The sequence below is a fragment of the Elaeis guineensis genome, chromosome 4 (genome assembly GCF_000442705.2).
Source record: "Elaeis guineensis isolate ETL-2024a chromosome 4, EG11, whole genome shotgun sequence".
In the NCBI taxonomy this organism is placed as follows: Eukaryota; Viridiplantae; Streptophyta; class Magnoliopsida; order Arecales; family Arecaceae; genus Elaeis; species Elaeis guineensis.
This window is the reverse complement of record NC_025996.2, coordinates 35,342,272-35,355,289: the sequence shown is the minus strand read 5'-3', so window position 1 is coordinate 35,355,289 and position 13,018 is coordinate 35,342,272.

Sequence of the window (13,018 nt, the reverse complement as noted above, 5' to 3'; positions counted from 1 at the left end):
AAATAACTTAGTTACCATTTGGTGTAGCAGCCTCATCTCAATGGAAAGAATCTTAGCCTCTAATTTGTTTAGGCTTCCAGTGAAGGTTCTTCCTAGAATAACATTTATTCCCTCCTCCTTAACTGGGAGTTCCATGTTTGTATATCCCTCACAGGGTAAGTGAAGAATTTCTCCCAAGAGCATAGGATCTAGGCTAATTTCTATACTCTTTACTGTAGATTTTACTGTTTCATTGCTGTATCCTAAATTCAGATAAAATTCTCTAACAAGATCTATATAGGTATTTTTTTTAGGGAGCAGTAGAATTTCCAACCTTGGTCCTTAATTTTTGATCCGATAGAGAACCCTTCCTTTTCAAAAAATCTAAAATCAATATTTTTGCCGGGCTCTACCTTCCTATCGGAAAGGGATACCTTACTGGGGCTGATTGGAGACCGAGTTGTAGCTGGAGCAGATGCAGGAGCAGGGTTTGATGCAGAAGTGGTCTCGGTTGCTTGTCTCTTCCGGCGCACGCTTTCTTCCAACCCGCGAATTGATTTTCTCCTCTGTGGAAGCTTCATCTTCGGAGCCATTTGCGCAGGCAGAGCTAGCGAGGAACTTAGAAGAGCAAATGTGGAAAGAGATAAAGGGTTTTTAGGGGAAGGATAAGGATTTTGGAGAAGAGGAGTGCCGATTTGGAGAAGACGGGTAGAGTCTAGGGTAAGCTCGACTTGCTCCAAATGGAGAAGGAAAAAAGGGAGGAGCTTGGTTTTAAGAGGACGATTTAGAGGGAGAGAGATGGTGGGAGAAGAGTTTTGGGGAAAAATTTGGGTTTGAGGAAGAAGAGAGGGAATCTTTTGGCTTGGTGGAAGGAAGAAGACGAAGAGTTGGGTCGGCTCAAGAGATGTTTTCCAACAAAAAGAAAGCGCCCGAAGGATTTAGTCAATATTACAAGTTTACCCTAGGGTTGACCCTGGGGGTCGACTCATGGCACAGAGAAATTCAAAAAAATGATGAAACAGTTTCGAAAAAATTTGAAATATTAGGAGAAGGATGTTTATCCAAAAATTGATCATGAGAATATTTATTTTGAGCTTTTGAGCTCAAAAGAAAAGATGAGAATTAAGCTAAAAATTTTTTTGGCATTGATATCTTGGAATCAGAGAGACACCTACGCAGATGGATCAAGGATTCCTAGTTCTCTCCTAATTTCATAAAATCTATCTTCAATTAAGGCCTTGATAAAGATGTCAGCAATTATTTTTCAGTACAAACATAGTCAATAATTATGTCTTTATTTTGGACATATTTTTTTATGAAATGATGCCTGATTTCAATATGTTTTGACCTAGAATGTTGAATTGGATTTTTAGTGAGATTTATAGCACTAGTGTTATCACATCTTTTGGGAGTTTCATTAAGTTTGATACCAAAGTCTTTGAGTTGTTGCTTAATCCACAAGATTTGAGCACAATAACTTCCGACTGTAATGTATTCAGCCTTGGCTATAGACAGAGCTATCGAATTTTATTTCTTGCTAAACCAAGAGATTAGGTTAACTCCAAAAAATTGGCAAGTTTCACTAGTACTTTTTCTATCTAATTTACATCCAGCAAAATCGACATCTGAATATCCTATTAAGTCAATTATTGAGTTCTTAGAATATCATAATCTTAGAGTTTGTGTACCATTTAAATATCTAAGGATTCTTTTAACTGCATTCAAGTGTGATTCTTTTAGATTTGATTGAAAACGAGCACATAGGCAAACACTAAACATAATATCAGGTCTACTAGCAGTTAAATATAATAGAAAATCAATCATGTCTCTATAAAATTTTAAGTCTACACTTTTACCTTCTTCGTCCTTGTCAAGCTTACATGATGGGCTCATGGGTGTGCCAATTGCTTTGGAGTTCTCCATTCCAAATCTTTTGAGTAATTCTCTTGTGTACTTGATTTGAGTGATGGAGATTTCTTTCTTCGTTTGTTTGATTTGGAGTCCGAGGAAGAATGTGAGTTCTCCCATCATGCTCATTTCGAACTCCCCCTGTATGAGCTTTGCAAAATCTTGACAAAGAGTTTCATTAGTAGACCCAAAAATAATGTCATCGACATATATTTGTATAACTAATATATCATCTTAATTTCTTTTAATGAAAAGAGTTGTGTCTATATTTTCTCTTGAAAAATCATTATTGAGTAGAAATTTGCTTATCCTTTCATACCAAGACCTGGGTGCTTGTTTCAAACCATATAGAGCTTTATTTAATTTAAAAATGTGATTAGAAAAGCATGATTTTCAAAACCTGAAGGATGTTCTACATAAACTTCTTCAGCAATATATCCATTCAAAAAGGCACTTTTGACATCCATTTAAATTTTATAAAGCAAGCATAAGCAAGTAGAAGTCTAATTTCCTCTAGTCTAGCAACAGGTACAAAAGTCTCATCAAAATCAATTCTTTCTTCTTGATTATAATCTTTTGCAACTAATCTTGCTTTATTTCTTATCACATTTTCATGTTCATCCAATTTATTCCTATATACCCATTTTGTGCCAATTATTGAGTAGTTTTTAGGTCTTGGTACTAAGGTCCATACATTATTTCTTTCAAATTGATTAAGTTCTTCTTGCATTGCATTAATCCAATTATAATTTTTTTCAGCTTCATCTATAGTTTTAGGTTCAAGATGAGAGACAAAAGCAAAATGATTAAGTGCATCTTTAAGTGAGGAATGAGTTCTTACACCATGTGTAGGATCACCAATGATTAGTTCTTTGGGGTGATTGTGATCATACCTCCATTTTTTAGATAGATTATTTGTACCTTGAGGTTGTTCTTGTCGTTCTTCACCTTCCTCATTTTGTTTGTCTTCAAGTTCTTCATCATCTTGAATTATTGAATCTTTTAGATTGATCTCCTTTATTCCTTCTATAAGAAGATCTGCATCATCAAAATCTTTATTCTTCTTTGAAGGAAGATCGTTAGTTTTATCAAAGACAACATGTATTGACTCCTCTACTACTAAGGTTCTTTTGTTGAGAACTCTAAAGGCTTTGCTAGAAGAGGAGTAACCAAGAAAAATCGCTTCATCGAATTTTGCATCAAATTTTTTCAGTCTTTCTTTACCATTGTTTAACACAAAACATCAGCAACCAAAAATATGAAAATATGCAATGTTTGGTTTTCTTCCTTTCCAAAGCTCATAGGGAGTTTTCTTTAAAATTTATTTAATTAAAGCACGATTCAATATGTAACATACTGTGTTAATAGCTTCCACCCAAAAGTATCTTGGAAGGTTGCTTTCACATAGCATGGTATGGGCCATTTCTTCAAGGATTCTATTTTTTCTTTCTACTACTCCATTTTGTTGGGATGTCCTAGGTGTCGAAAAGTTGTATCCTATTCCTTTTTCATCATAAAATTTTTTAAAATCTTGATTTTCAAATTCGGTTCCATGATCACTTCGAATATTTTGAATTGAAAAACCTTTCTCATTTATGACTTTTCGATAAAATTTAGAGAAAACTTGAAAAGTTTCGTCCTTGTGTGCTAAAAAGAAAACCCATGTAAAATGAGAGAAGTCATCAACAATTACAAAACCATATCATTTTCCTCCTAGACTAGTAGTTCTAGTAGGTCCAAATAAATCCATATGCACTAATTCTAATGGCCTAGTAGTTGAAATAATATTTTTAGATTTGAATGAAACTCTTGTTTGTTTACCTAGTTGGCATGCATTACAAATTCTGTCTTTTTCAAAGTTCAATTTGGGTAAACCAATAACTAATTCTTTCTTAATGAGTTTTGAAAGTGAATGCATGCTAATATGTGCAAGCCTACGATGCCAAAGCCAACTAGTCTCATTAATCTTGACATTTAAGGATACTAGGCATTGCATGTTTATTTTGGATAGATCATTCAAATCTACCATATAAATATTGCCATGTCTATGCCCAATAAATTTGATGCCTTCATTAACAGGACTAGTTACAATGCAAACAGAAGATTCAAAAATGACTTTGTATCCTTTATCACAAAATTGACTGATGCTTAATAAATTATGTTTTAAACCATCTACTAATAAAATATTTTCAATGTACTTGGAGGGAGTAATACCAATGTTACCTATACCGATGATCTTTCCTTTGCCATTGTCTTCAAAGGTGACCATCCCTCTATTTTTAGCATCAAGTGTGATGAATTGGGATTCATCACCAGTCATGTGTTTCAAGCATCCGCTATCAAGATACCATTTTCGATTTGCTCCTTGAGATGCTAGACACACCTGCAAGCAAAAGTCAAGTTTTTACTTTAGGTATCCAAACTTTCTTGGGTCTTTTTTGGTTAGTCACAATGGTTCCTTTTGGAACCCATATTTTCTTTGCATTAGAATTTAAAAATTTGTTAGAGAGACAAGTGTGTGACTTGTGACCTATTTTACCACATTTGAAGCAAGTAATGTTTGAGAACTTGTTGTTTGAAGAGTTTACATAGATATTTTTTAGAAACTTTTATTTCTTTAAGGGGTTGTAACCAAGACCAGCCTTATCATAAACAGCCTTTGGATTTTCAAAAATCATATTCAGTTTATTAGAACTTAAGGTAAATTTTTTAACTATTGATTTTAGCTTGGCAATTTCACTCTTTAAGTTCAAATTTTTTTGAAGCAGGATAGATTTTTTATTTGAAATGTTCTCATTTTATTTTAGTAAAGATTGATTCTTTGATTTTAACTCTTTGTTCTTTACCCCTAGCTTCTTTAGTTCATCAATTAAATCATAAAAAGCTTCATAAAGTTCTTCAAAAGTAAAGTCAACAAGAGTATCAGAATTTACCTTATTTTCATGTGCCATAAGGCACAAGTTGGCTTGTTCATTTGAGTCTTCTTCTTTTTGACTTCTTCTTTGATGTTGTTTCATGCTCAGCTCATGTGTCATCAGTGATCCTAGAAGCTCTTCCAAGGATAGGATGTTTAGATCCTTGGCTCCTTGGATAGCGGTCACTTTGACTTTTCAAGTTCTTGATAAGGACCTAAGAATCTTTCTCACGAGATCACTGTTAGAATAAGACTTACCAAGATTTTTTAAACCATTTATAATATCAGTAAAGTGAGTAAACATTTCAGTTATAGATTCATCATGCTCCATTTTAAAAAGTTCATATTTATGCATGAGCATGTTAATTTTGGATTCTTTCACTTGATTAGTTCCTTCATGAGTTACTTCTAATCTATCCCATATTTTTTTAGCAGACATGCAAGTTGAAATACGATTGAATTCATTAGCATCTAGGGCACAATACAAGACATTCATGGCTTTAGCATTTAGTTAAGCTATTTTCTTATCAACCTCATCCCATTCTTTTTCGAGTTTGGTTGATTCCATACCGTCAATAATTTTAATGGGTATGTGTGGTCCGTTTACTATGATACTCCACATATCATAGTCAAGTGCTTGAATGAAGATTTTCATCCGAACTTTTCAATAGGTATAGTTTGACCCATTGAAAAGTAGAGGTCAGTTAGTGGACTGTCCCTCGACTAGAGAAGTGCCAACTTGAGTTGCCATAGATCTTTAGCTCTTTGATTGGTTAAATCAAAGTAGGGCTAGAGCACCGAGCTCTGATACCACTTGTTGCCTAGCTATGCAACCCAAGAGGGGGGGTGAATTGGGTTTCTAAAAATTTAAACTTAACTTACAATTTATAAAGAATATTTAACGATAGCAAGATAAGTAAGGAGAGTGTAATTGATGCACGGGTAATGGTTGGATGCAAGAATGCAAGAGAATAAAGAAGTTTAAAAGGAGAGCAATTAAGCACAATACAAACAAGAGGATTTATAGTGGTTCGATGCCAACCTTGCACCTACATCCACTCTCCAAGCTCCTACTTGAGAATTCCAATCCATTAATTTGTATTCAACCTGAATACACTCGTCGGAACCTCCGACTCTAGCTATTCCAAGCTAGAATACTTATTTTTCGAGTACAAGCCAATCCAATACAATCCGATTCAAGGTTCGGATCAACCTTTCCATATTTTGGAATCCTTCTAAAATAAAAAATAATAATTCAAAAAGAGTATTACAGTTAACAGTACAGAAATATAAATGAAGCTCCTTTAATGAGCGAATAAGGTATTAAATATACTTTACACAATTTGAAGAAAGTTCTTTCTGATTTTCTCAAGGTAGTTGGAGACTTGAATGAGCACTTGAGGAGTTGGTGAACTTGAATTAAAAGCTTCTTGAATACTTTAAGTGGGCTCTTGCTTAGGGTTGAAAAGAATGCTTGAGGAGGCTTTTTCAAAATTTTTATTCGTTTCTTCTTATTTTGATTTCCTCCTTTAAGTCCCTTTATATAACTTCAAATAATGGTGGAGAGTAATCTGGGCTGAAATAGAGCCGTTAGAGCACATTAAATGAGCATTAAATGTAATTGAAACGGGTTAAAAACTAGCCGTTGTGAAATTTTTTCATCACAGGGGTCGACTCATAGGGTCGACTCATGCTCATGGGTCGACTCATAGGATCGATCTCTGTGAAACAGAATAGAAAATGATTGTTCTGTAATTTTGGCCTGCGAAGCAGCAGAGGTCGACTCATAGGGTCGACTCATGCCAAGGGGTCGACCCATGGGGTCGACTCATAGGGTCGACTCATGCTCATGGGTCGACTCATAGGATCGATCTCTGTGAAACAGAATAGAAAATGATTGTTCTGTAATTTTGGCCTGCGAAGCAGCAGAGGTCGACTCATAGGGTCGACTCATGCCAAGGGGTCGACCCATGGGGTCGACTCACAGAGAGTGCCAGTCAAAATTTTAGCGTGCCGTTCACCCCTTTAAGCCATGAGTCGACTCATGGGGTCGACTCAAAAATAAAAACCTGATTTTTTTATAAAATATACTTTCAAAAATATTGAAATTTCCTTCAATAGATTGTACGTCTTCAATTCTTGCTCTTGAGGCTTCTGAATCAGGTCTTGACAAAATTATGATTTTGCCCCTGAAATGCAATAAGTCTCTTTCCAAGCCAAAATTATTAGTAACCCCCTCAAATGCTTTGTAATCATCAAAATCAATTCAAGGAGCAACAGAAAGCATGTTAATTAGATTGATTTTTGATACATGAGATGTATGCAAAGTATGTATTAGTCAGATCTTAAATTGTATATGTGATATGTTAATTTAGATTTAACTAATTTTGTAGTTAAATTTATATTTCTGATTAAGGTGTTCCTCATGGCCGTCCGGTCATAAGAACAAAGTAAGATTTTAAGACCCTCTCTTCCCATTCAATGGGATGTTCATATGACGTGTAAGGGTGCCGTGCGTTCATCCTTAATCAAAAATCAAAATTTACTTTTCTGCAAAACCCTAGATCCTGAAACCTTAGGATTTATTTTACATGCTTTGTTTATGAACCCAAACTTAATTAATATATTGAGCTTATGAAATTAAGTTAGGTCTAAAATTGAGAATTTCAGATCTAAGACATTTTCATAAGATTGGGTTCGGACTTGGGTAGCTCAATTAGGTCTAGCGGTTGATCAAACCGAATCAAGAGTTGGTTAGGTGGGATCATGAAAGCTAATAATTGACCAGCCTAATAGGATTAAGTCTGGGTCAAGGTCGAATCACATTTAGATGTGACTCGATCAAGTTAAGACCTAATTTGGCTCAGTGGTTAGAGCCTGGATTGTAGACTAACTCAATTAGTTCTGGTTCGATAATTTGGTGTCTAAGGTAAGTTGGACAGATGCGACTGACTGATTTTTAATTGGGAGCTACTCGACTTGAATGCGTTCTTGTTGAGTTAATGGTATATCCCTCCCACCAGTCTCATTTACCTGGCCATATGTGTCGACCCAGTTCTGATTTGAGGTGGCTAACAATTCGAACTGACCAATACCATTAGGTTAGTCATAATTGTTATGACTATGTCAAGTCAAGTTTAAAGAGACCTAAATCAAATCTCCCTAAGAAAATATTAAGTCTAGGTCTTCCACCATTGTGGATGTGCGGCCCTTTCCGAGGTTGATTGTTCTTGACTGGTTACAGTGGCTCAGTTGCACCGGGAAGATGCAACTATGTCCATTAGGTATTGGATGCTATGGATTAGAGGATGGGTTGGGCTCAATATTTCGGATACGGTGAGGGACCCAATCAGGAATCTAGTTCGTGTAAATGATGGGTTTGGCTTAACTAAGGATTGGAGCAATATCTCAGATACGGTGAGCTTCATGAATTAGAGACCAAGTTTTGGATGCACCATGATTAGAGAATCATTGGACAAGAGTTGTCCACTCGTCGGTTGACCCATCACTAATAACTGTTAGGTGAGGTGATAAGCCAGTCGGTGAGACTGCACCACCCACTAGAAATCACTAATCACGAAGATTTTCACATCTCTACCAAGGGAGTGTAGGGATCTGAGAAAATATTGAGAGCTTAATTTATTTAAAAATAAAAATCCTAAACAAATTGGTTGAGTTTGATTACAAAATTTAACTAGAAACTTTTGACTCTCTACAGAAAACATGTCTGCCTCAAACCCCCTGACCAAAATTCTAGACACTCATAGACTGACTGGACCAAATTTTAAGGACTGGTTGAGAAACTATAGAATTATTCTGGGTTTTAAAAAATTGACTCATGTCTTGGACCAGGACCCACCTGCCATGCCAATACGTCCGACTGCTGAATAGAGAGCATCTCTAAAAAAGTGGACGGATGATGATAATAAAACCAGGTACTACATATTGGGTGCAATTTCTGACGATTTGCAATACCAACATGAAGATATTTTGACTACCCGTCAAATATTGGCTCACCTACAAGAGTTGTTTGGTGAACAGAGTCGCACGGCCAAGTATCAAGTCTGTCAAAGACTTTTTAAGGCCAAGATGCGTGATGGGCAGTCAGTCCAAGATCATTGTTTGATAATGATCAAGGATCTTGAGGAGCTAGAGAAGCTAGGTATCATCTTAGACAAAGATTTTCAAATTGATGTGATCCTTCAGTCCTTGTCCGATGCATATGGTCAGTTTATCATGAACTTCCATATGCATAAGATGCAATGTACCTTGGCCGAGTTAATAAATATGCTGGTTACGGCTGAGCTTTCAATGAAAGGTTCAAAAAGCTCAGTTTTTACTGTGGAGCGAACTTCTTCCAAGAAAAAGTCTTTTGAAAAGAAAAAGAAGTCCGTGAAGAACCAGAAGGTGGATGGCAAGAACAAGAAGACAGTATCGAAGAAAAAGGCTTCTGAAAAAGAAAAGTATTTCCACTGTCAGTCAGAAGGCCATTGGAAGCGGAACTGTCCTCAGTACCTGGCCACCCTGAAGAACAAGAAGGATGGTCCTTCTGGAGGTATGCTCATTATTGAATCTAATCTTATGATTTTTTCTACATCCAGTTGGGTGCTTGACTCTAATTCTAGTGCTCATTTGTGCACTTCTATGCAGGGTCTTGAGGAGAGCAGGAGGCTGAGGGATGGAGAGATGATCCTACTTATCGGAAATGGAGCAAGAGTTGCTGCTGTGGCCGTAGAAACCTACCCTCTGCGATTACCGTTAGGATTAGATTTAGTTTTAAGAGACTGTTATTATGTGCCTGCAGCAAGCAGAAATTTAATTTCTGTTTCATGTTTAGCACAAGAAGGCTATGTGATTAGCTTTCATAAGGATCATTGCAACATATTTTATGAAAAATAATAAAGTTACAAATAGTTTTGTTATTAATGGTCTCTATCAGTTACATGTTGATGTATCTGTTTTTAATATTGAGCAAAATGTGAATGCCATAGGAATTAAAAAGCCTAGAGATAGTCTAAATGATAAGTATCTATGGCACCTAAAGCTAGGTCATATAGCGGAAGACATGGTTAACAAATTAGAAAAATTTGGGCCACTGAGTCCGTTGACTTTCGAGTCATATCCAGTTTGTGAATCATGCTTTCAAGGCAAAATGACCAAGCTCCCTTTTGTGGGACATGGGGAAAGGGCCACAGACCTACTTGCCCTAGTACATACGGATGTGTGCAGCCCATTTGATGTGTCGGCTAGAGATAACTTTGTCTACTTCATTACCTTTACCGATGATATGTCTATGTACGGATATGTGTTTCTAATGAAACACAAGTCTGAAGCCTTTGAAAGGTTCAAAGAATTCAGACATGAGGTAAAAAAATAAACAGGAAAGTCCATTAAGGTTCTTCGATCAGATTGAGGAGGTGAATACCTTAATCGAAAATTTTTAGACTATCTTAAGGATAATGGTATAGTCTCTCAATGGATTCCATCTGGAACGCCTCAACTCAACAGAGTTTCAGAACGGAGAAACCGGACCCTATTAGATATGATTCATTCCATGATGAGCTTCACAGACCTCCCAGAATTTTTTTGGAGATATTGTCTCATGACAGCAATTTATGTATTGAATAGGATTTTCTCTAAAACCGTTCCTACCACACCGTATGAGATATGGCATGGTAAGAAGCCAAGTCTGAATCATCTCAAAATTTGGGATTGTCCGGCTCATGTCAAAAGATAGCAGACGGACAAGTTAGAGTTCAGGTTTTTTAGAGCTCGGTTCATAGGATATCGTAAAGAGTCATTAGGATATTATTTTTATATTTCGGAAGACCACAATGTGATTGTGAGTCGAAATGCTATTTTTCTTGAAAATAGTTTATTCAAGATGGTGGCATCGGAAGAATAATTAAGCTCAAGGAGAATGTCTTCCAAAAGCAACGAGCTAAAGAACCTGAGGAACCTAATTAATTAGAACTAGTCCTAACACAACCTCTTCCACCTCGTAGATTAACTAGGGTTTTTCGTCCTCTTGAAAGGTACTTAGGTACCATACAAGAGGATGTAGAGGAAATATTCCTCATGAAAAATGGGGTTCATAGTGATGATCCCAAGACCTATGACGAGGCGATATTAGATATCGACTCCGAGAAATGGATAGAGGCAATGAAATCAGAAATTGACTCGATGCACTCAAACCAAGTCTGGATCTTGGTAGATCCACCTGAGGGTATTGTACCTATTGGGTGTAAATGAATCTTCAAGAGAAAGATAGGTGCAGATGGGAATGTGGAGACATTCAAGGTTAGGCTCGTAGCGAAAGGTTATAGTCAGCGCGAAGGCATTGACTATCAGGATACCTTCTCGCCCGTAGCCATGCTAAAATCCATCCGCACATTGCTTGCTTTTGTAGCCTATTTCGATTATGAAATATGGCAGATGGATGTGAAAATGGCGTTCTTAAATGGATATCTTGAGGAAGATATCTATATGGAATAGCCGCTTGGTTTCACATCCAGTGATTGTGATCACAAGGTCTGCAAACTGCAAAGGTCCATTTATAGACTTAAGCAAGCATCTCGGAGTTAGAATACTTGTTTCAATGATGTGATCAAAATGTTTGGTTTCATCAAGAACGAGGAGGAACCATGTGTGTTCAAAAAGATCAGTGGGAGCGCAGTTGTCTTCCTCGTATTGTACGTGGATGACATCCTCCTAATTGGGAATGACATTCCCATGTTGACCTCAGTCAAAGTATGGTTGTCTAAGGAGTTCTCTATGAAAGATCTAGGAGAGGCATCCTTTATACTGGGTATTAAGGTCTATAGAGATAAACCAAATAGGATGCTGGGACTTTCACAGAAGATGTACATAGAGGAGGTGCTAAAAAAGTTTAGCATGGATAACTCTAAAAGAGGTTTATTGCCTTTTAGACATGGCATTCATCTTTCCAAGAAGATGTGCCCTAGCACACCTGAGGAGATTGAACGTATGAGCAAGATCTCTTATGCTTCGACAATAGGGAGCCTCATGTATGCCATGCTATATACACGACCTGATATAGCCCATGCTGTGAGTGTCACAAGCAGATATCAGTCGAATCCAGACGAAGAGCACTGGACTTCTGTGAAATGTATCCTTAAGTACTTGAGAAGGACTAAGGATATGTTTCTAGTCTTTGGGAATGGAGAACTCCAGATTCAGAGATTACAGACTCAGATTTTATGTCTGATATAGATGATCGAAAGTCGACATCTAGGAGTCTGTTCATTTACAATGGTGGTGCAGTTAGCTGGAAGAGTTTCAAGCAAATGGTAATTGCAGATTCCACCATGGAGGCAGAGTATATTGCTACATCGGAAGCTGCAAAGGAGGCATTCTGGTACAAGAAATTTACCGCAGAGCTTGGAGTAATGTCATCGGATGCCATCCCTCTTTACTGCGACAATAATGCACCATAGCCCTAGCTAAGGAGCCAAGGTCTCACCAGAAGTCCAAGCACATCGAGCGACGATTCTATCTAATCCGTGATTACCTCAAAAAAAGTTATGTCGAGGTCAAGAGAGTCGACTCCATAGACAATGTGGCAGACCCACTGACTAAGCCATTGGGCCAACAGAAGATCGAAGCCCACCTTGAGAAGATGGGACTTAGATATGTAGCCAATTGGCATTAGGTCAAGTGGGAGTTGTTAGATGTGTGCCCTAGATGCCAGATCGGCTGATACATTCCTGTACAGAACTAGGGGCAATTTATAATTTTGACTATAAATGAATAAAAGGGTTATTCTTCTATCACATTGTGTACATTGTGTTTATGATACATTCTTTGAGTTAGTGGGAATGTAAATTCATATTTTCAAGAGTTAAAAATTTAAGACATGAATTTACATAATTAACTCATAAACTGCTCCTGACCATAGATCATCACGAGGATGGTGATCGATCCGGAAGGTTGGTGTACATCGCTTCCTTAGGGTAGATGAGTCTTGATTCTACGGTGTGGAGACACCGAAGTGAGTGTACAGGTATTCGTTGAAGAATGAGAGTACTGAGCGTGACCACCTCGAGCAGTCATAAGGAAGTCTACCTTCTCGTCGATGACTAGCTCGATGCTGCAGTTGTGTGTCTAGTTCTTTGACCTGAGGTGCATCGACGGTTCACCTTGAGTGTGTTATAGTTTGACTACATAACTCGATCTCCTAGCCATTCGAAAATCCTG